The 22860-nt window shown below is 40.9% G+C and overlaps 1 protein-coding gene and 1 long non-coding RNA gene across 2 annotated transcripts in view; one reads left to right on the plus strand and one right to left on the minus strand.

Annotated features, from left to right (window-relative positions):
* The window catches only part of Dpysl3 (dihydropyrimidinase like 3), a 112622-nt gene that overhangs the window by 74540 nt on the left and 15222 nt on the right, over positions 1 to 22860 (minus strand). The gene's annotated exons all lie outside the window — the stretch shown is intronic.
* Positions 419 to 22497, plus strand: LOC121823945 (uncharacterized). The gene is made up of 4 exons (XR_013046071.1): positions 419 to 535; positions 16369 to 16509; positions 16596 to 16670; positions 22332 to 22497. It is a non-coding gene; the product is annotated as an uncharacterized LOC121823945 (long non-coding RNA).

Raw genomic sequence — 22860 nt, forward strand, 5'->3', positions numbered from 1 at the left:
TACATCAAATACCACATGAACACATCATCCTGAAAGAATGTTTAGGAAAGACAGGGCAGTAACTTTCTGGAAACAATGTACATTTTATATTAATGTCCTTAAGTGATATTGGATCCACAGAGATGTCCAAACATGGTTATATGAACCATAGCAGGAAGAAGGTACCCCTCTTTACCTTCACTCCTAGAACCCAATTGGGAGATACATACTTCCTTTTTTTGTAGTTCTGTGTTTTTCATGTCTTTTCACCAAAGAAACAGTATTTCCACCAGGGGGCAGAGCAAGGGTACTACTGAAATACAAGTCGGACCTGACAGCTGTGCTTTGTGTCAAAATAATTAACAACAACAAGTCAACATCATAATAGGACCCTATCAGGAAGAGGTGGGCCTGCTGCTGTACCATGGTGCCAGGGTAACAAGTTGCCCAACCTTGATGGTACATGGGGAAGCACATGAACTACAGTGAACTTGAACCTGAGATGGGCAGGATGACCAGGGGCTCTGACTTCTCAGAGTCTGAATCCTGACACCAGGTGAGCCATTTGATCCAGCTAAGAGAGAAAGGGCAATCTGGAATGGTTGGCAGAAGACAATAATGGCATCACTGTGGTCTAAAACCAGCTGTGGAAGGGAGGCCATGAGACGCCTCAAGAGAAGAGACATCTAAAGGCTGGAATAGTTTCTTTCAGAATTTACACAAAGAAGTGCGTCTAGAGGCCGGCGAATGGCTCAGGTAGGAAAGCCCCTGCCTCGCCTGCTGTCTACAGGGACACTGGCGCTCCTCCCAGATCCTTCCGCTGACTGCATTAGTCCTCCCCGAGGCTCTCAACCCTCAGCTGTTTCTGGAAAGCCGCCTGTGTTAAGTCGCTTAAGAATTGCCCCATGGAAGCTAGATTTGTCCCTCTGCCCAGTCGGTCTTCCCTTCCTTCCTTCCCCTGCCCTTCAACAGAGGGTGACTCCAGGGACACTCCCTCATGGACTTCCTGAACACTGTCCTCGGAACCTGCTCCCTAGAAAACCAAACAAACAGTACAAAGGAACAACATCATGTGTTTAAAAAGAGAGACGCTTTTCTACTTAGCAGGATTTTAAAATATATGCATTTCACATTCAGGTTTATATTTCTTATTTGGTTTGAAATTTTGTTTTCTTTGTTGCAAGGTTTCTCTCTGCAGCCCAGGCTAGTCTCAAACTCCCAACCCTCCTGCTTCAGCCTCTCAAGCGCTGGAACAACAGGTGTGTTGTACCACTCCTGGCATATTTAGAGATCCAAAAAAAAAAAAAAAAAAAAAAAAAAAAAGAACTTGGCAACTTTGTGCTCACTGATAAATTAGCACCCACGTACTATAGACAAAACCTCCTGGCCGTCTAATGTAACATATCTTCAATTAACCAGAATGTCCACTGCTGGGTTCATTTACAAGGCTCTGATTTCCATTTCTTTATACCACATGCCTGGTTGGGGGTCATTTGAATTTCTGGCATTAGATCATTTGGAGACCCTAATTACCTTATTCCAAATGCTTGTTTATACTCAGGGGAGCAGAGAGTTGTCTAAATGGCACTGTCTCTTCCCCAGGACACCACACTCTACACATGGGAACCCTGAACCACATGACTGAATCCCCCCCCCCTTTTTTTTAAATTAAATTTTATTTATTTTTGTATACCAACCACGGTTTCCCCTCCCACCTCTCCTCCTGTTCCCTTCCCCCACCTGCCATCTACTCCCCACCCCCACCCATCCCCTCCTCCTTCATCTCCATTCAGAAAGGGTAAGGCCTCCCATGGGAGTCAACAGAGCATGGCATATCAAATTGAGGCAGGACCAAGCTGCTCCCCGCTGCATCAAGGCTGAGCGAGGCATCCCACCATAGGGAATAGGTTCCAAAAAGCCAGCTCATGAGCCAAGGACAGATCCTGGTCCTACTGCTAGGGGCCCCACAAACAGACCAAGCTACACAACTGTCACCCACATTCAGAGGGTCTAGGTGGGTCCCCATGCAGCCTCTCTTGCTGGATGGGACTTTTAACAGCCCTTTTCAGAACACGTGCAGGAGCTGTTGAGTGCTCCTTTGAATGAGTTCTAGAGCATGAACGGAAATACAGTGAATGGATTCAGATCCCAGCACCCTCAGCACACACTGTATACAGCACAGCAGTCCAGATGAACGGCCTGAGTCTCACTCCTAATGGACACTCAGAACAGCAGGCCAGTCAAAGCACAAAGCTTCAGCCCCAGGTCTTGTCTCCAGGTTTCTTATCTGTCTCCAGGAAGGAACTCAGGCTGTGTGTTTTCCTCTCTCGTTTCCTGTACTCAGCTACAGTATATGGTCTGGGACTAAAAGCTCTGTCAGCCTCTGGCGCTCTGTCTTCAGAGAAGCAGCAGAATGACGAGACAGATGCCCCAGAGCCAGGTGATAGTGAAAAGTCTCTAGGGAGCATAGACTGAGAGTCAGGCCTCTTTTGTGCATACATCTTTTATTAATAAATGAATACTTCGTTGTTGAGCGCGCTACCTCTGTATTCTGATCCCAACAGAGACTTCACATTTCTGTATCCAGGATGCCCAATATCAGATAATCACAGGTTCCCAAGCAGAGTACATAAACAATTTTTAAGATCTACGCAGTACTTTTTCATTAACTACGTGAGCACAAGAGGCAAAACCCAGGACACAGATGTTCTAAATTGTTCTCAACATTTTACCCTTAGAATTAACAACCTGAAAAGTCTTATGAGCCTACTTGCCTTATTTATAAAATGGTTAGAAGAGCTGAGTGGGTATGCTGATGAGAGCATGAGGCACTAGGTGTCAGGAAACAGAAGGATGTGCTGTTGTTTCATTTTAAAAGAGCTGATAGTGTATAATGTTGTATCAGAGGGTGTGGTGGTTTAAATGAGAGCTGTCTCCCAAAGGCTCTAATGTTTGAATACTTGGTCCCCAGTTGGTAGCGCTGTTTGGGGAGGCTTGTGAGGTACATCCTTGAAGGAGGAAGTGTATTCTTGGGGAGGGTAAAGGTAGCTTTGAGAATTCATAGCCTTGGGGTACTTTCAGTTTGCTACCTCTGCCTTGTGTTGGGGGAGGGGGCATTGAAATGTGATCCCTCAGCTTCCTTCTGCCTCCATGCCTGCTTGCTGCCATGCCTCCCCACCAAGATGGACTCTTGTCCCTCTGGAAGAGTAAGCCAAATAAATCTTGACTTCTATAAGTTGCCTTGTTCAGTTTTCTTTTTTCACAGCAACCGAAGAATAACTAATACAGAAGTTATAACTAAAAGAATAGACTTTAGAGCCCCAGCGATAGTGGGTTAACTGAATATAGACCCCTGCCCTTCCCAGGGCCCGGCAAATATCAATCTTTCCTCACAGCCACATTCGCAGTTAGATAAGGACTTTCTGTACCATGGAATACAGAACATTATGAAATGTACCTTTTTCATTACCTCATATTATAAAAAAGTAACCAGGCTGGATTTCTGTTATCTGATAGCTGCAAAAATTTTACAATAACCTCTGAAACCCTCCAGGGCTCATTGACAATAGAAACAATTGTTTTGTGTTATTAATACTTGATTTGCTTCTGCCTGTCATGGGGATTATCTCAGTCTATTCCAGCTGCTGTTACAAAATACCATATATTGTGTAATTTATAAACAACAGAAATTTCTCATGTTTCTTACAGCCAGAAGTCCAAAATAAGCGCACTCTCTGATTCTGTGTTGGTGGGAGTCTTTTCCTGGTAGATAGCGTTTTCTGTATCCCCCTAGGGTGGAATAGACAGACCTACTACCTCTCTTCAACCTCTTTTAATCTTTTAACAGGACACTGTTTCCATACCTTATGGTAGACCCCTCATTTCCTCATCATTTCCTCACCATTTCTTTATTTCCTCACCATTTCCTCATTATTTCAAGAGCCCTATGGTGATATTTTATTTGTACTGAAATGTGATTTTATTTGTATGTTAATAAATAAAGTTGCCTGGGGGTCAGAGCTAATAGCAAGCCATAGCAGAAGCCCGGTGGCAGCTGTGCACACCTTTAATCCAGATCACATGACAGACAGATCTCTGTGTGTTCAAGGATACAGCCAGCATGGAGACACATACCTTTAATCTCAATACCAACCACAGAAGACTTGGAGGTCTGTATAGACAGGCGATGACGAGGAGGTCATGTGGTTGGGTTTACAACCAATGAGAGGGCAGAACAGAAAGTCAATAAAAAGACAGACACACAGGAAGTAGGCCTCTTTCTGAGGGGAAGGATGGCCGCAGCAGCAAACGGTAAGAAAGGGTTTTTAGTATCAGCTCTTAGCTACTGCTCTGACCTCTTGGGCTTTTAACTCTGCATTTGGCTCTGCATTTCTTATTTAATAAGACTGTTACATCTATAGCCCCAGCTCTTATCTCTATCACAGAGTGCTGGAACTGCACAACTGAATTTGGAGGGTGCTACTGTTCACATGCCACTGGGTACTCCCAGCATGAAGAAAAGTGGCGCATCAAAGATGCCCGCTTGTAGGATGATGGTTCTGCCACAATGAGGGTACTAGCCAATGCCACTGTGGAAAATAATTTTTGTAACACTCACAGAGCTTGACTCAGCTTTCATCAAAACTAAAGTTCATTTCATGGGTTTGCCTTCTTTCCCGAGGCATATGCTATGGAAATAGCTTGTTATGATAGTTTTGGAAAAGCTCTACTACAGGGCTGGTGAGATGGTTCAGAAAAGATGCTTGCTACCACGCTTGACAACGTGAATTCTATCACAGGACCCACAGGATGGAAGGGGGGACAGATTCCTTCAAGTTGCCAAGTTGCCTTCCTACCCCCCCCCCCCCCACACACACACGGACAAATAGAAACTGTAGGGCTGGATCAATGGCTCAGCAGTTAAGGGCACTTGTCACTCTCACAGAGAAGCTAAGTTTGGATTCCAGCATCCACACTGAGAGGGTCACAACTGCCTGTGACTCCAGCTCCAGGGGATCCAACACTCTTCTGGCCTCCCAGGCACAGATACACACACAGACACAGACACAGACACACATACATACAATTAAACAATAAAATAGACGTGATTTTTTTTAAGGAAACAATATCACAATCAACTTCATGATGACAATACAATATATTGTCAACCTTCCTTTGTTTAAAAAGAGAAGGGAAAGTTAATGAATATCTATATGTTTATGATAAAGTTTAAGTTGAATCTATACTTACTATGTGGCTACTGTAAGATTGAGTTTTTCTTTACACGTATCTGATTCCAGGCAACTTTCTGTACTGTTGAAAGTCTTTTTGTAAGTAGGTCCAAGGTATGTAAACACTTTGTAACTGTGAAAGTTTTCAAGACGAGACTAGATAATTGGAATGTTAAGTATCAAATATCCTACTCAGATAAAGACAAAAACCATGTTTGCATAGAAAGTTCACTTAACTCTGTAGCTCTCTGATGACTCTTTTACCATGACTTGACTTGTTAACTGAGTTTTTGTAACTAGTATAAAAAGGTGGTAGGAAAGCCAGGTGCAGCAACACATATCTGTAATCCCAGTGCCACAGAAGTGGAGACAAGCGGATCCCTGGAGCCCATTGGCCAGGTAATCTAGCTGAACTGATAAGTTCTGGGTTCAATGAGAGACCCTGTCTCAATAAATAAGGTATGGAGCAATGGAGGAAGACATATGATATTGTAGTCCTCCATTCACATGTATATATGTACATCCACACACATTTGACACAAACGAACCTGTATATACACCACAAATGCACACCACACACACGCACACACACACACACACAGAGAGAGAGAGAGAGAGAGAGAGAGAGAGAGAGAGAGAGAGAGAGAGAGAGAGAGAAGAAAGAAAGAGAAAGAGAGAAGCCTGATGGACAGAGCCAAGAATATTTAAATAAAATTTATTTCAAAAAAATTAAAAAAAAAAACAATGAACACAGTGCAGACTCTTTCTCTTTTCTATTACATCATCAATGAAAATGAAAAATGACTGCGGTAATCCTCTAACCTATGTCTAGAAGCAGTGTGATAAACTCCTAGGACTACTGGGGCACCTTTAATCTGACAGCCTTGTAGTTCAGCCCTGCAGTCCAGACTCTGGGGCTGTCTGCCTGATGCCAATAGTCAACGTCTTCCCCAGCAACACCACACCACTGGAGGCTCCTATGGGGTGGTTTCAATAAACCCCTTTGATGAGGCCTCTTTGCTCTCCTCCCTTCTGGCAAGAAGCCATTTGTTGCCTTTATTGGGCCATTGTGGGAACACATGGATCACACCATGGAGCCCAGATACGGACTCCAACTCTGCTAGTCACACAGATCAGTATTTAACTTCTACCCTCACCCTGCAGTGACTGTGGTAGCCCTGGATACAGTCTCCTCTGTAAAATGAGGATAATGTGGTTAAATGTACCAATGCTATAAAAAGTAGTTAAAATAAAAAATAAGTCCTGGTATCTTGTGGATGCTTCCAGAAAATATCTAAGTACTTCAATTAATTAAAACATTGCATGATGTTGTTCAAGGTATAGTGTCAGTAAGAGAACTTAATCGGAAGAGAATAAACATCCAGAAATTCCATGGATACATATTTCAGCCCATTTGGGGGGACAGAAAGTCCTCTGCTTTTTTTCAAATTCTCAAAGGGTGTATGAACCCTAAAAGACCACACAGTCTCTGGTCACATAGCTTTCTCTTGGTACTTACATCTGGACAGCCCTCTCCCCTGAGCTTCAGGCTGATTCATGCAACTACCAGTGTGTCCACCTGAGTGAACACATGGCCCTCGCTTCCAATCTGGTAAGCCTCGTGGTATGCTACTCAGATCCTCCTTGGAGAATGAAGGGCTAACTTTTACAAGTACTGCTGTCAAGAGACTCAGTTACGAATGAGTTTTTAGTACTGTTTCAACTAATGATATCTACCTTGCCAAGGATACCACTGGCTTGGGGGTAACCCACATCCAATGACACTAAATGACAAGCTGTAAAGGCCTGGTCCTTTTTATTGAAACAGAAGACAGATTATGGGGCTTATCCTCCCTTTATAGCCCTCTGCAAGACCAGCTAAGGCATCATTCTACCCTTATACAATTCTGCCTCGATCTTTTTCTTTCTTGTTCTTCCGTTGATGTCAAGTTTAAAGTAGTACCTTTTGCTTCCTAAGGTACTTGGAACACCCAACAAATCGACGATAAATTCTAGAACCTTCTCTTGTACCTCCTGCAGTAAAGTTTAGCTGGTGACATCTCCCCTCACCTGGCTGAATCAACTCAGAGAAAATCCTATAGAAGATCTCATTGTAAATGCCTCTTTTTAATCCCCTTCTCTGTCAGCTCTTTCAGAGTAAATTCCAAGATTCTTGATACGACATAGGAGTCTCTATGTCTAACCTCCGTTCATTTCTGTAGCTTCATCTCTTCGCTCTTGAAGTGCATCCTGTTGTCCAGAAACCACAGGAACTTTGAGCTCCTCTTTCACATCCTGCTGTTCTTATTCAAGTGTTTGCCCAAATTGTAGCCTCTCCCTGGAATGATTATCACCATTTTTAACATTGGAGATGCCAAACAATCCTTAAGACTCAGCTGCAGCATTATCTTTTCTGAAAAGCTTCTCACACCATCTATACTGTCACCAGTCATTCCAAGAGTTGCTGTCAACCTCTGTTACTGCAATTATAAAGTACATTATTGTTATCTGTTTTTATAAGTGTCTCCTTTGGACTCCTTGGGGGTGATCAGTCTGCGCATCATTCCAGCCACTGTCCGCACTATAGCATCTAATATATTGATGTTTCACCAATGAGATATTTGATAAATAATAGCTTTGAATAAATATGATACAAATATGTACTACTTGTATGCAAGCATGCATGCATACACACATAAAGAAACTTAAACTAGATGTGAGTCCTAGCTGATTGTGAGATTGTGACATAGTAATGGGATGACATAGGGTAATCTTTTGGGTTTGTGTGTGCACCTGTGTGTGTAAGTGAGGTATATACATATGAACACCAGAAGAGGATATCAAGTGTCCTGCTTTATCACTCTGCCTCTTCCTTTCAGAAAAGATCTCTCATTGAACCTGGAACTGCCTGGAACCAGCAAGTCCCAAGGATTCCCCTATCTCCTCTCCACTACCCCACAGCGCTGGGGTTATGAGTGTGTGGGTGATCACACACAATGTTTTAATGTCGCTCTGGGGTCTAACCTCAGGCCCTCATTCTTGTGCAGCAAGCAGTCTTACCACTGAGCCGTCTCTCTAGCTCTGGAAAATGTTTTGGATGGACTTACTTGTGTGTTAACAGGATGTGGTTTAGTTCATGTACTGTTTTAATGATAACACTTTGCTATAAAAAGTTAACAGTAACAATCTCAAATAAAAAAAAACAACAGGCCACAGGGAAAATATAAGCACAAGTGTCTGCCAGCTCTAGTCTCTTTCACTTTCTGAGGCTACCCCATCATTCTCCCTGCTCCTGTGTTTACACTAGCTACAATTCTTCCCCCCTTCCCTCAACATTGGCAACTCTATATTTCTTCATTCTAATCACATTCTCAGAGAATAAAATGAGTGTCTCTTGCCTCCAATTCCCAATCAGAAAGAATGTGATTGGCTGTGTTCTAGTCAGTTGACCTGCAATCTTGTCACTAGGGAGTAGAAATAAGGAGTCATTGCATAGGCATGGTTGGGTTGTATCTACCTATCCAGAGTAACAGACATTTATCAGAGCAAATGGAGGTTATAACATTGCCAGTATCACACACACACACACACACACACACACACACACACACACACACACACACACACACACCATCCTGTTGTTGTCAGAATCCTAAGACACTTTACACTCCATTTTAAACCTGGTATCGACAGATAAGAAGAAGTAATGGTACCTAGACACTCACACATCATTACACCTATAGGACAAAATAACACCCTTAAGAGAAGGATGCTGTAACAAGAACATAAGAAAATGGAAAGGAAATTAGTTTTTCCAAGGTGAAATGAATGCTTAAATGTGCCTGTTTGCCTTAAAGAGTGTTTTCTCTTCTGATTAATGGTTTTCTCTTTATATTTTCTCTCTTTGCCTGTGCCCTCATGGGCTTCATGGTCTCCATCTCTGACTGGTGCTGTGGGATGGTCTGTATGTCAAATTACTCTGATTGGTCAATAAATAAAACACTGGCCAGTGGCTAGGCAGGAAGTGTAGGCGGGACTAACAGAGAGGAGAAAAGAAAGAACAGGAAGGTGGAAGGAGTCACTGCCAGCTGCTGCCATGACAAGCAGCATGTGAAGATGCCAGTAAGCCACAAGCCACGTGGCAAGGTATAGACTTATAGAAATGGATTAATTTAAGGTATAAGAACAGTTAGCAAGAAGCCTGCCATGGCCATACAGTTTGTAAGCAATGTAAGTCTCTGTGTTTACTTGGTTGGGTCTGAGCGGCTGTGGGACTGGCGGGCGACAAAGATTTGTTCTGACTGTGGGCAAGGCAGGAAAACTCTAGCTACAGACTGGCCTTTTTCTATAGAATTGTTCTTCTTTTAGATCTTGAAAAAGACAGATCCTACATGATAACAGTGACCCATCTCCTTAGCCTAACAACATGAGACTGGAAAAGCATATGGTTTGCTCACTCATAGCTCCTCCAGTTAGTGGTATCATTGTGAGGTTTAAGCTTCAAATCCAGAGGGCTATGAACCTTGACATGTTGCCCTGCTTCATCCCAATGAGACGGGTGAGATGGAAGCTAGAGTACTTTCCTGCCATGCACAAATGTTCAGTAATACTAAACTAGGATTCAAAGGAAATCAAACTGTGCAACAGAAGAAAGAGGTCAATAGTGAATCACGAATTACCATGGTAAGATCCATGGCATCGTGACAAGATATAGTGAAGAGAATAACGAGTTAGGACACTCAGGTTTTAGTCGTGTGTATTTTATTAACAAAACCTTTAATTTTAAGCAACTCATTGAGCTCTTCCTTATTTCTTCAGTGAAGAATCCATTCTTTTTCTTTAACCTCTCTGGGCTTATGACCAAAAGAGATACTGGAAATTAATGTCATTAGAAAAATGCATCTTAAAAAAAATCACATGAACACCAGCTCTAAGTATTCTATTTTCCCCATTCTGTTATAGGCATGTCCGGGACTAATACTTGCTCAAATTTACTGCTGTTGTTTTCCAAGTATGAGCCCCCTGTGAAGAATCCTGCTGGTTTCTTTGGCCTTCTATCTTCAGTTAGTTTGTTTTGTCCTATTCTGATTTGCTTGATCTCATTTCATTTTTATTATTCTTTATATACTTGTTTTCTAGCTATAGACAGACAGGGTATGGATCCAGATGGGAGGAAAGGTGGGGAAGACCTTGGAGGAGTTGAAGGAGGAGAAATCATGATTAGAATATATTGTATGAAAAAAATCCATTTTCAATAAAAGAAAAGTAGAAAGAAAAGAAGAGAGAAGAGAGGGAGAGGGAGGGAGGGAGGGAGGGAGGGAGAAAGGAAAGAAAGAAAGAAAGAAAGAAAGAAAGAAAGAAAGAAAGAAAGAAAGAAAGAAAGAAAGAAAGAAAGAAAGAAAGAAAGAATGAAAGAAAGAAAGAAAGAAAGAAAAGAGCCCTTCTGGTTTTCAAATCATGTCTTTGTCCAGATGCATGTTTCCAGCTTCCAAGCTGGTCTCATTTGCTCATTTCCTGACCGCATTTCTAATCTCTGTAGCTTGCTCTGCACTATGTCTCTTCCCGATCAGTGTCTATAGCACCATCTATTTACCTTCATCTGCGGATATAATTACCCTAATAGGTTGATGGCCTCTTTCCAAGCCATTACTAGCAATGCAAAATGAAACACATTTAAAGCTGGACTCTGCAGCATCCTCCTGGAACTTGCAGATTACAGTTTTTCCTTCTCACAGGGCATCTCAGCCAATTTTAAGGTTACTTCTCGTGGCTGAGAGAAGCCCCTGGTACAACCCAAGACCTTTTCCTTTTAACCAAATGGGAAACAGACCCTGGTTATTTTATTGCTTATAATAAAATAAATAAAACAAATCAAGTTGCAGCATGCCAACGCATGAAGTAGGACACTTAGAGCTCTGAAAATCATCTGGTGGGCTGTCACCCAGAGATCTCCATTCATAATGTCCGTCACCAGTGCGACCAAGCAGTGTGATTCTGCCTCCCACATGATTTAGGGATCAGAAAGATCTAGTTTTCCAAGTAAGCTTCCAAATCCTTGAGTTTTCCTTCCAGAAGAGACCTGTAGCCAAGTTCTTCCATAAACCCAGGGAATGGGATACGTAACTTTGAGGCTGACAACAAAGTAAGCCACTTTCCTTTGTTGTCTTTCTCGATAAATTGGCTGCTCTTGGAATCCCCCTTCTGCTTCTGCTACAACACCTGGCAGTTTCTGAAGAGAAAGCGTTTGAAGAAGAAAATGAAAGAGCACAAAGATGAATTCAAGGATGTTGAAGCTTCAGAAACGGTTGCATGTCATATCATCCATTCAGTTTTCTCTTCTGCTTCTTAATTTGGAAATCTCTTTATTCTGTTTATGTTGAAACTGAGCTTGGCATGGAGTACTCTGTTTTATTCTAACATCTAAAATATATTTCTTCATTTCTTTGTGGATACTCTGAAAGTCAACTTTTGAACTCTGGATTTGCCTATTTGGAAATTGTGATTCAGTTCCTAAAACTATCATAAATCTTTGAGTTCCTTTCTCAATGACTACATTTGGGACCATTCCCCGCCCCCTGCCTCTCCTCTCTCTCTCTCTCTCTCTCTCTCTCTCTCTCTCTCTCTCTCTCTCTCTCTCTCTCTCTCTCTGTGTGTGTTCCCCAGACAGAGTCTTGGTGTGTAACTAAGAATAATATCAAATTCACAATTCTTTTGCCTCCATCCCTCCATGTTGGCACTACATGTGTGTATCCAAATATCTGGCTCAAGTTTATTTTTAATATGTATTACATTCGAAACAAAATAGTTTGTTTTATTTCCTAAGTAAAAAAAGGAAGAAAAGTTTAAAATTATTAATATCTTGTTAATTATAATATTTGAAAAAGGGTCTCATGTCAATCCTTTTGTGCGTGAAAGAGGAAAACCATGAATTCTGGAGAGCAGAAAGATCTAACTTTCTATCTTTGTTACATCAAATACTTGCTCTTTTAAACTGAGGAGTGTTCCTAACTCACCTTCTCCTATTGTCTCTTCTCCTATAAAATGAAGATAAACAATAGGCTTATCATGTGGCATTGTGTGGATGTGCAAATCTACATTCAGTAAGTGCAGTATCTATTGGTGGTAGGGGATCCATAAGGGTCAGTTGTTTCTCTTGTTCTCCATGAACACAGTGCAAATATGTCATCTTTTATTAATATATGTGGCTCACTCTCTCATAACACTATTATCATGCAATTATTAACTGCTAAAAAGGAAAATGTTTTCATAAATTTAATAATGATAATGACATTGTACAGTATTCTAAGTGCTTCGTAAGCATTATTTCACTAACCCCCGCTTAGAAAGTTAACCTCAACATTCTTATTTACAGAAAAAGATACAGAGGTCTACACTGATTGACAAGCTAGTTAGTGATGAGTCGAGACCTGAATTCAAACGGTCTGGTGCGGGAACCTCACCATGGTTAATAATATGTTCTGTGACCTGATATGGCAGTGTTTTTGACTGAATTACATATAATGGATTATATACACTGATGCATATAAAGCCATGTACAGAATGCATGCCACGTGGTAAACTCCTACTACATTACAACCTTTCTAAAGGGATGAAATGTATTTTGTAATACAATTAGGTCTTCTCTTGTAATAACCTTTAAAAAATCTTTAGTGAGCTAAAATTACATAATCATAAAATCCACCCATTTAAATCCCCTAGTTTACTTTGTTTTAAAGTGTCCTCACAGACTTGTGCAAAGAGTACTGTGATCCAAGTGTAGAATGTCTCATCATCCCAGAGATACTGTATTTTCATAGATTAGGTTATTAAAAGGAAATAATACATATTAAAATGACAATCTCTCTTACAATGGTAGTTGAATTGCAACATGATGCAGCTTCTCTAGAAAATAATTTGTCAATTATTAGATAGAAATTATTTAACATTTTTGGGTATTTTGTTCCAGACAAAAAAAACTCCAAGTGAGCATACACAGAGACACCAGCACATCAGGACTTATTGTAGCACTATTCACATTAGCTAAGTTATGGAGCCAGCTTATATGTCCTCTCATTTGGTTACCTGCACAAGATCAAGCTAGCCTACAGTCCAGCCTAGATAGAGGAGGAGTGCACAGACCATACCCTAGCAGGGGAGCTATATGCAGTTGGTGGCTACTAGGAGAGGAAGCGTCTATTCCCCCTGACGCCCGGGAGTGTAGATGCCCATTTTGCAGTGAATGGTCATGTGATATGAGCAACTCTAATCAGAATTGATGGGTTTAAAGATAAAACATGACTTTGTTGGAAAGGGTCTAAGAGGACTTGGAGGAAAGTAGTAATGGGGTACATATGATCAAAATGTATACATCTATGATAGTCTCAAAGAATGAATGAAAATACGATTAAAAAAGGAAGGGGGAAAAGTAATCCCAGTTCTTAACATACTATACTGAGAAAGGTGACAAATTCTTGAAAACATTTTTAAATGTTTTAGAGGGGGAATTATTGTAAAAAAAAAAGATCTGGAGACGTTAATTTATTTCAGTTATAAAAATGATCACAAAGTCGCAGCAATGCACATTTCCTCAAAAATGAATGTATGATTTTATTCTGTGGATAGCCATAGTAACAATAATGAAAAATAAATTATTCAATATGTAAGTCCAGAAGCTTGTCTAAATGTTTTTCATGTGTTAACTTATTGAATTTTCCAAAGGCTATAGTTAATAGTATTATTAGGGTCATTTCTCAAATGAGAAAATTGAGACACATTGATTTTATGTTGCTTTATTGAGTACACAACAGGTTAATGGTGGAGTTACAGTTAGATGAATAAGTAGGTGGCCATAAATTGCATTTTAAACTCAAAATTAAATAAAGTATGTGAATTACTCTATAATTTAAAACTGGAAAATGTAAGCCCCAGTGCTAGTCATTTCCTCAATAATGTAGTCATAAAAGAAGAAACAAACCAGTTTTGTTAGAATTAACATAAAATTTCAGTTACCCAGGGTTCAACTGGAGGGCAAATTATGTTGAGTATAAGATAATTGATTTTCATAATGATGAATTGAGTAGAAAGGTGAGGTCCTTTGGTCCACACCAAAACAGGGAGGGACTGGAACAGAGACTTCCATATAAACTTGGTCTCTGGGTTAAGAAAAAAGATAGGCCAGGGAATTGTCATGAACACAAGGCTATGGTATGAAGTTCTGTTGACTTGGTTCATGTTCATGATGTAGTATTATGGGAGAAGTCCCTTCATAATGAATAACACAGAGTGACCCCCACACAAGCTCAGGTGCTGTTTTAAACCTCTAGGAATTTCTAAAGTCAAACATTCAACATTAACAATGGGCAGGATAAGGGTACCGCTAGATTATCTACTACAGTGCAAAACAATGGACCAGAGATCATTAGAATCTTTTAAGGAAAAATTTCGTGTAATGTGAGTTGACAAAATTTAAGTAGTATATTTAATGCACCAAATGCTTTAAAATTTCATAAAACAAAATAAATGTGCAGATAAAGTCAACATGAAGTGATGAGATCTCCACATGTCTTCCGATACTATGTTAGTCCTCAGGGAGGAGGCTTCCAGGTCAATGTAAGCTTGATTTCTCCAAGTCTTGTGTCTAAAGTACATGTGGTATGTGGTGTGTGCTGTCTTCGGCAATAGTATATCACCTTCAAGTTCTGGCAGGCAATCAAGAACAATGGCCAACTACTTCAAGGGATGTTTCTCCTGCTTGGCACTGAGATTTTTGCTAAGCTAGTCTGTGGTAGTGAACTAACTCTTTGTCTCTCCATATATGTATGTCTCATCATTATCATCACTGCTGAATTTTTATGAAAATTGCCAAGGGAGAAAAACAATCAATAGTCATACCTAGCTGTAAAACCTTTAGGTAATGACTAGCCCCACAAACTATTTCAATGGTGCAATAGAGACTTACAACTTAGTGGTAACTAACAGCTGTCTAATTGGATTAAGGCCCACTCTCTCATATATAGTGTCTTCTATATATGAGAGAGGAGCTTTGCCCATGAAACATGAATAATATGATTTCTAAACCAAACCTAAATAATGATAACACTATTTGACATACAAGCACAGATGAGGGAAATCTCATCAGTCCCCAACCCTAGACGAAGAACTATAGATAATCCATGGCTGTTCAGAAAGGAAGAATTAGCCTTCTCCAGGGAGGAATCCCATGGTTGGTTCTCTCACCCCACATTGTCAGCACTAAATGCATATACATGTGAACAACACTTGAGCAACATCAAATGGGCTCAGGAGTGTGTGTGTGTGTGTGTGTGTGTGTGTGTGTGTGTGTGTGTGTACATATATGTAAAATAATAAAGAAGAGGTTAGGAGTTTGAGAAGGAGTGAGGAGAGTACATGAAGATCTTAAGGGACAGGGAAGGGTGGAACTGATGCAAAATTATAAAAAACAAACAAACCCAAATTCCAAATTAAGAAATTCCCCATCCTAATACATAAATATAAGAAAAGCATAAAAAATTTTATAAAAAAATAAAGAAAATTTAAGTTTTGTAAAAGAAAACTGGAATAAAATCATATAAAAGAAAATATATTATCTGAAAATGGGATAAAATAATGAATAAAAAGAGATAAAATGCACAAAAATGGTTAAAGAGGGGGCTGTCATTTAAAAAGGGCTGAACAGTGCTTAGTCTTACTACAACATGCCGTGTTTTCTTGATACTCATAGGAGACCTGCCCTTTCCTGTATGGAGATGGAAGAGGAGGGGATTGGGGGTAGGTGGGTGAAATGGGAGAGGGGGACCGGGAGGGGAGGATGAGGCTGTGCCCGGGATGTAAAATAAATAGATGAATTAAAAAACACAAAAAGGGTTAAACAGAAGATTATATGCATCTGAAGAGGGGAATCTGTGAGCTGAAAAGGAAATATGACTAATTAACCCTCTCTATGGCAAAATCAGAAGTGGTGAAAACATCTGGATGTTAAAAAGGCTGTCTGCCATAAAGTCAAAGAACTCTCAACAGGAATGGAGAAGGGGTGAGAGGTCACATAAGTCTCTGACATTTCCAGAATCCTCACATTTGGAGAATGCACTGGCTTCAGGGAAGGAAAAACAAAATACCTAACCCTTTGCTAATATTGCAGAGCTTGAAAGAAAAGCACCATGTTAAAGGCACTCACAGAGAAAAAAAGGGTTATCTGCAAAGAATAATGATTGTGGAACCATATTAGGCTTTGAGAGACCACTGTCATCTTTAAAGAAATACCAACATCATGGAACACAAGGTAGGTGGTTAGCGTGTGTCATTTACTTTATCACTAACATGTAAATGAAAATGGTTTCCCAAGTCTTCTATTTCATTACTTTGCAGTGTATCAGAATTCTTTCCATGTGCTGAGCTTTGTTCTGAAAATGCACTGTCTAGAAGCTTTATGACCCAGAAAAGGTTAGTTAATCTTTCCATTTCATTTTCTTCATCTATAAATAGGAGTTCTAATGGGTTACTATGAAATTTTATTTCTTAAGTGAAATGATACATATAAAATACCTAAAATTGCTGGGGATACAGGAAGCAATAAATGTCATCTACTATTACTATCACGGTTTATTGTATGATCACAATGTCTCTGTGGAAGAGGCTTTATTTCTGTTTTCCATGGGACTTGTCTTATTTGATAGTTAACACCCTATCCAGAATTACAATTAGGTCTAGGACTGAAATGTGTGTCTCTTGGACCTTAGTGTTCTGAGTTCTCTCGTCGATTACTACTCTTACACAAAATGGTTTTCAGTAAAGGATTTATTCTAGGCTGGGCACTAGAGAAGATAAAATATCTCTAGACCTCTCAGAGGTTCAAATAATCCCTTTATATTCACTGGCCTGTTGGAGGTGGTTCACCTACTCTCCAGCCAGTAAATATTAATGCTGCCCGGGATTTCTATTGAGCTGTGGTGCATTGCTGTATCTGTAAGGCAGACCAGAAAATGCAGTTTTCAGTTTGGACATATTTTATTTCTCAGAAAAATCAGATGTACCTTAGGAAGGGGTGAGACAGTTGATTATTGGTTAGACAAATGCCATAGCATGAAAGAGGTATGATGTAAGAACCAGGTGGAACCTTTGGAAGAAAGGCCACCAAGAACATCTAAAATGTCTTGCCAATTCTCCATAACGTTCTGAAAATACAGCCTGGGCTGACATCTGGTTTTGCTCAGCTTATGCCTTTAGGTTCCTGAACATGCCATACTTCATCTTTTACTGATTTTTTTCTTGGGACCCGATGTAATACCCTCCTCACAGCATGCATTCCTACCACCATACCTCACAAAGCTATCTCAAATGTGCAATGAGGTTATGAGGGGCCCTCTTTGTTCCCAAGTTTTGGTTTGGTTCTCCATCTGTCAGTGAATCTCTGGGGTTCACTGGGTACCCTACCATGACAATGTCTACCACATTGTGTTTTAAGTTTGGGTTTATGGCCAGCCTTCCTTTCTCCCGCTCCTCAAACCGTTCACACTTTAAAAGACAAAAAAGCTGTTTTTACGAGGTTGCATATGAAGTGTGCTAATTTCTCTTCATCAGTTGTTCACACAGTATCTAGCATTTGTATGACAGCAGTAAACATTTGTGGTATACACAAATTAACAAATTTTTATTCTGAGCACATCAATAACTCATAAAGAAAAATGGTATATAGAAAGAGCAGTGATACCCATCATTTCCTGAGGGCCTTAAAAAGGCATGCTGAGGGACAGGGTTACAGAGATTTTCTTTTCTTTTTCTATATTGTATAACTACTATGGTCATTTTATAGGATCCTGGGTCTGAAAAAGCTACTAAATGCTGAGCAGGGACTCAAACCCTAGTATGGCCGTGTCTTCTTTACAGTTTACACCCATAAACTTCACACTGAGGCTGACAGACGGTCTTGGCCCACGTTGTCTGTCCTGAGGAGGTGTTTCATGGGTCTCCAGAGCTCAAGTCAGCTAGCTGCCTGGGAGTTTGAGTCTTGCTAACTCAGTGAGGCTAATTTATCTTGTCCGAAGACAGAAAGAGATGAAGGAAGGAAGAGGCGAGGGGCTTTAGTTTTGAGGCAAAGAGGAAGCAGAATGACAAATGAAATAAACTGAGAATCCCACATCAGAGCAACCAGAGAGCCGATCTCAGACAGGCAGTCCATCCATCAACGCTGTTCTGACAAGCAACTAATTAAATCTCCCTGGGGAGAAGTTTCCCATCTTGACTCAGGGCAAATGCTGAGGCCTAAGCCTGCACAACACATGGAGCTTAGGCAGGACAGCTTCCCAGATGGTCTGATAATCCCTCAGTAATCCTGACACCCAAGTCCCACTGGGAAATGAGCAGAGGGAGTGGATTATACAGAAGGAAAACAGCATAACAAGAAACTCAAAGGCCTGCATTTAGTGAGCATTTGAAATCAATTTCAAGAAACAGAGTGGGTATTTCATAGGATATTCTAAGAGAGTCAGATGGAATAGACAGATAGTATCCTCTTCTACAGCTAAGGGACCAGTGACCGCGATTGCGGATTCTCTGTGCCTGTCACTTAGCTCCAAGTCCCCATTCCTTTCATAATTTGTATTGGGCCCAAACTTGGCCACTGTATGACTTGGGGTCATTAACCAGCTAGTTTCCTATTTAGCTTCCATAACGAGAAGGCCAAAAATGGAGACCAGAAGGCCAAAGAAATGGAAGCAGACTTCTTGGTTTCTCTGTCCTGACACCATCAGCCTTGTGTAATAGCTATAGCCTTCACCTGCTGTGGCTTTTCGAGTCACTCCTAGTTCTGTCAGAGCCACTCAGGTGAACCAAGGCAGCTGGGTGGCGCTGCCTCCTCAGAAACCTGAGTACTCACCCTGCAAGGGTGGCCTCACCTCTTTGTACACTCTGCTGTGGGCAGCTGCTGCTTCCTCTGGTTGTAACAGGACTGATACCCATTTAACCATCTCTCTGTATTGAAGCCCTTCTGGCTAAAACTCTTGACAGGCTGTCTGTTTGAAGACTGAACACTGATGGACACAGATCTTGTTCAATGTCACGTAGCCAGTGGCCATCGTGGTCGTCATTAAATCTAGGTTTTCCACATAAGTTGAGACAGACAGCTTTGCAAAGATTACAGTCAATATACAGCCACTGAAAGGAATCAGTGTGTGTGTTTTTACTAAAATAGTAACATGTATACCCTGCTTCTGTCATCATTTCAATATTTGAAGAGAAAATACAGGTATGGGTGTAACTTTTCAGACAGTACAAGTTCAATTTCAGCTCTGCCATGTAACAGCCACATAAAGTTTAGCAAGCTATTGAACCCTGCTGAGACCTATTTTTCTATCTATGACATATGGTATCTCAGTGCTGTTGTGATGATTTTTAGTATAGTATACATGTCAAGAACTTTGCAGAGTTTCAAATTGTTTTACTACTTATACCCTAAAAGTTAATCTGTTATTATTTCACAAATACTGGCAGAAGACAGGAATGTCATGGTGAGGGACAAAAAACTTTCTCACTCAAGCAAAAGCATTAGCCAACACTTCTCATGGGTGCCATTGGTTGTACATGACCCCCAGGTCTCATGGGGATCCCATCATAGATGGCTGCACACATAGTAGGTCTTCTATAGAGTAAGATTGCCAAGCTTGGGAATTCACCACTCTTACGGTAATAGAGAGCAAGACTGAATGCCTTATCTGAAAAACCATTACCCCAGGTCTCATGATTTTTTTTCATGGAAAATAAAAGAGGAGAAATAAAGAGCTGTTGAAGCTTTTCATTTTCAATGTAACCAGCAAGACCATGTAAGGACACTCAAAGCCTAGGTAGCCTGCCTCTCCCACATAATTTACCAATAGCTTACTAATTATAGGAAATGGTAACTGCCATCACAAGTCTCACAGAATCCAATCACAAAATAACACCTGCCCTAACATATAGATGTAGACATTGACCAGAGAAGTGAATGACTTATTTAAAGATAATATGGTTTGGGGACCTGATGGTTGTGGGTTCAATAATGAGACATGAGGAAAAAGGCTGCTCATGTCATCTGTTCAGGCTGCTGAGTGAGATTTAGGGCTCAGGTCTAGTGTCTACAGAATTCTTGAACCTGAAAGCTAGGGACTGCTAGACAAAATGATAACACACTGAGCTATGTGCATTGAGGTCCTTGCTTCCCAGTCAACTCCTCAGAGGGCAAGGAGTAGGGGTCAGGGTAGAGGTAGGGTAGGTGAAAAGGGAGGCAAGGAGGGCCTCCATCAAAGCAGCTTCACTTTCACTGGGATTATGAACTCTTTCTGATAATTTTTCTAGAAGGAGTGAATGACCTGGCCAAGAGGATGTGTACCTTCAGCCTCAGATAATCAGGAGACTCAGGAAGGAGAATCAGTTTAGCCCATGAATTTGAAACCAGCTTGAATAATATACTAAGACCCCATGTAAGAACTGAGAGTGGTGCAGCTACAAAATTCCCATACTGAACTCAACTACCTTTTTAAAGGGAGAAATGTAGACTCAGAAAGGTGAAAGGATTTGGGCAAGCTTACAAGTGAGTAATACAACCACTTCTCACTCTGCTCTCCTGGATGTCAGATCCACAAGTGTTCTTTGCATCTGGCTGGATCATCAGTTAAGAGTAATGACTGTTATACAATGGGTTGTTCCTTTAAAAGCAAGCAATATCAGGCTACCGAAAGGAAGTCATGTGCTTAGAATTCTCTGGCCAGACATGGCAATGAACTTCTTACCAGCCACAGTAGCATTATGTCTATAACTAGAAAAGCTTGGTGCCACCAAAAAAATGATAACATCGGGAAATGAGCTGGCTGATTCATTCACTATTCCATTCAAATATTTTTTGAAGGCCTGTGCACACTGGACACCTTGTTAGCTCTCAGGGGTATAGCTACAAAGATGATCGACTTAGTAAGTTAACTGGGAATGTCTCATTCATTCCTTTATCAAAAGGATAAGTTGAGGACTATTGAGTCAATCATGGGTTGGTGCTACTTGGGTGCTAAAGACATTACACTCAAAGTTTCCACTCCCAGGCTAGTGAAGGAGAGTTAGCTAATATTTGTATTACAATATAATCATTATTAAACAGAGATGCACCCAGGAACACACACACACAGGTGATGCTCACCCGGCTTTGAGGGTGTGGGAAAGAGGCCCTAAAAACACTCAAGAGGACAGTGAGGTCTGGAGAACCGCCCAGTCTCCTCACCTGTAACACAGGAATAAGAACGCCTTGCCCTCAGGGATATCATGCAGGTGTGATGAGACAGTCATGTGAAAGGTCTGTCCCTGGAGGTGAGTGTTGTTAGACCCAGCTCTCTATCTTTTCATACACAGGAGCTGACTAGGACGTTAAAGCTCTCTCTCCTGTGGCTAATGGACTGTGAGATCAGCAGCCCCCAGAAGAAGAATCCTTTGTCTTCAGCTTTCTTAGCACCAGGTCCCAGCAAGTAACTTACTCAGACATCGACCTTGGAAAGCACCCCAACACCACTAGCCACCTCATTAGGGGATTTCACCCTGTGGCTGAGAATACGCCAAACACAATTTTTCTGTGAAGTGATTTCCTCTCCCACCATCTCTTCCCTCACCAAGTGATTCATGGCTCACTGAGAGCCTTTTTCCTTCTCACCCATCTGGCCTTCCTACCTCAGCCTGCAGGGAGGGTGTAATCCTATGTTTGCAGTTTTGCAGATGGTTTCTATGGAAATTATGACAATATTACAGCTATTGTGAAGCCACATCACTGCTGATTAAACAAAGAGATGAAACTTAAAAGGAGAAATAAATTTGGAATCAAGCATCAACCAAGTCCTTGGAGACAATGAATAGTTTTTGTAAAGTTGTTCCTATCAACGTCAACAATAACAAGCTAATACTGTTTTTGTATAAACAATACAGAGGAGGGTTATTTCTCAAGCCCTTTGTAAAGGATCTACAGTACAGGCAGAAGCAGGCCCCGGGCCAGTGCTCACTGCAATAACCTGAAATAACAGCTGACAATTTCTGGATATGTGTCAGGAGGATTGAGGTATATCGTTTGAATAACTGAATGTCCCACTTTCCCACCAGTGTCGCACAAGACTGGGCTATAATTGCGCATGATTGGACATGGTTTGTCAACTGCCTTCTCAACCAGAAGAACTGTGAAGTGGAAATGCTTATGTAGGGAGGAAGAACAGTCAGCATCCATCAACAGATCTCAAATAAAGAGACAAACAACAGATGGCACCTTCCATGTGCAGATTCTTTCCTGAGTGCTTCCTTATTTTCCTGAGACTGGCATGAAAGGTTTAATGTTCTTCTTTGTATCCATATACATTATTTATTTCGATTTTATGTATATTAACGTTTGCCCGAATGTGTGTCTGTTCAGCATATACATTCAACACCTTAAGAAATCGGAAGAGGATGTCGTATTCCTTGGGACTAGAGTCACTAACAATTGTGAGCCCCATGGTTGCATATTGGGAAGTGACCTGGGTCCTTTAGAAGAGCACACAGTGTTCTTAATCACTAAGCCACCTCTCTAGCCTCTACGATTCTTTTTCTTTCCAAAAGAAGTTCATTCTTATTATCATTATCATTATTATTTTGGTTT

This window comes from Peromyscus maniculatus, chromosome 19 (genome assembly GCF_049852395.1).
Source record: "Peromyscus maniculatus bairdii isolate BWxNUB_F1_BW_parent chromosome 19, HU_Pman_BW_mat_3.1, whole genome shotgun sequence".
NCBI classification, from domain to species: domain Eukaryota; kingdom Metazoa; phylum Chordata; class Mammalia; order Rodentia; family Cricetidae; genus Peromyscus; species Peromyscus maniculatus.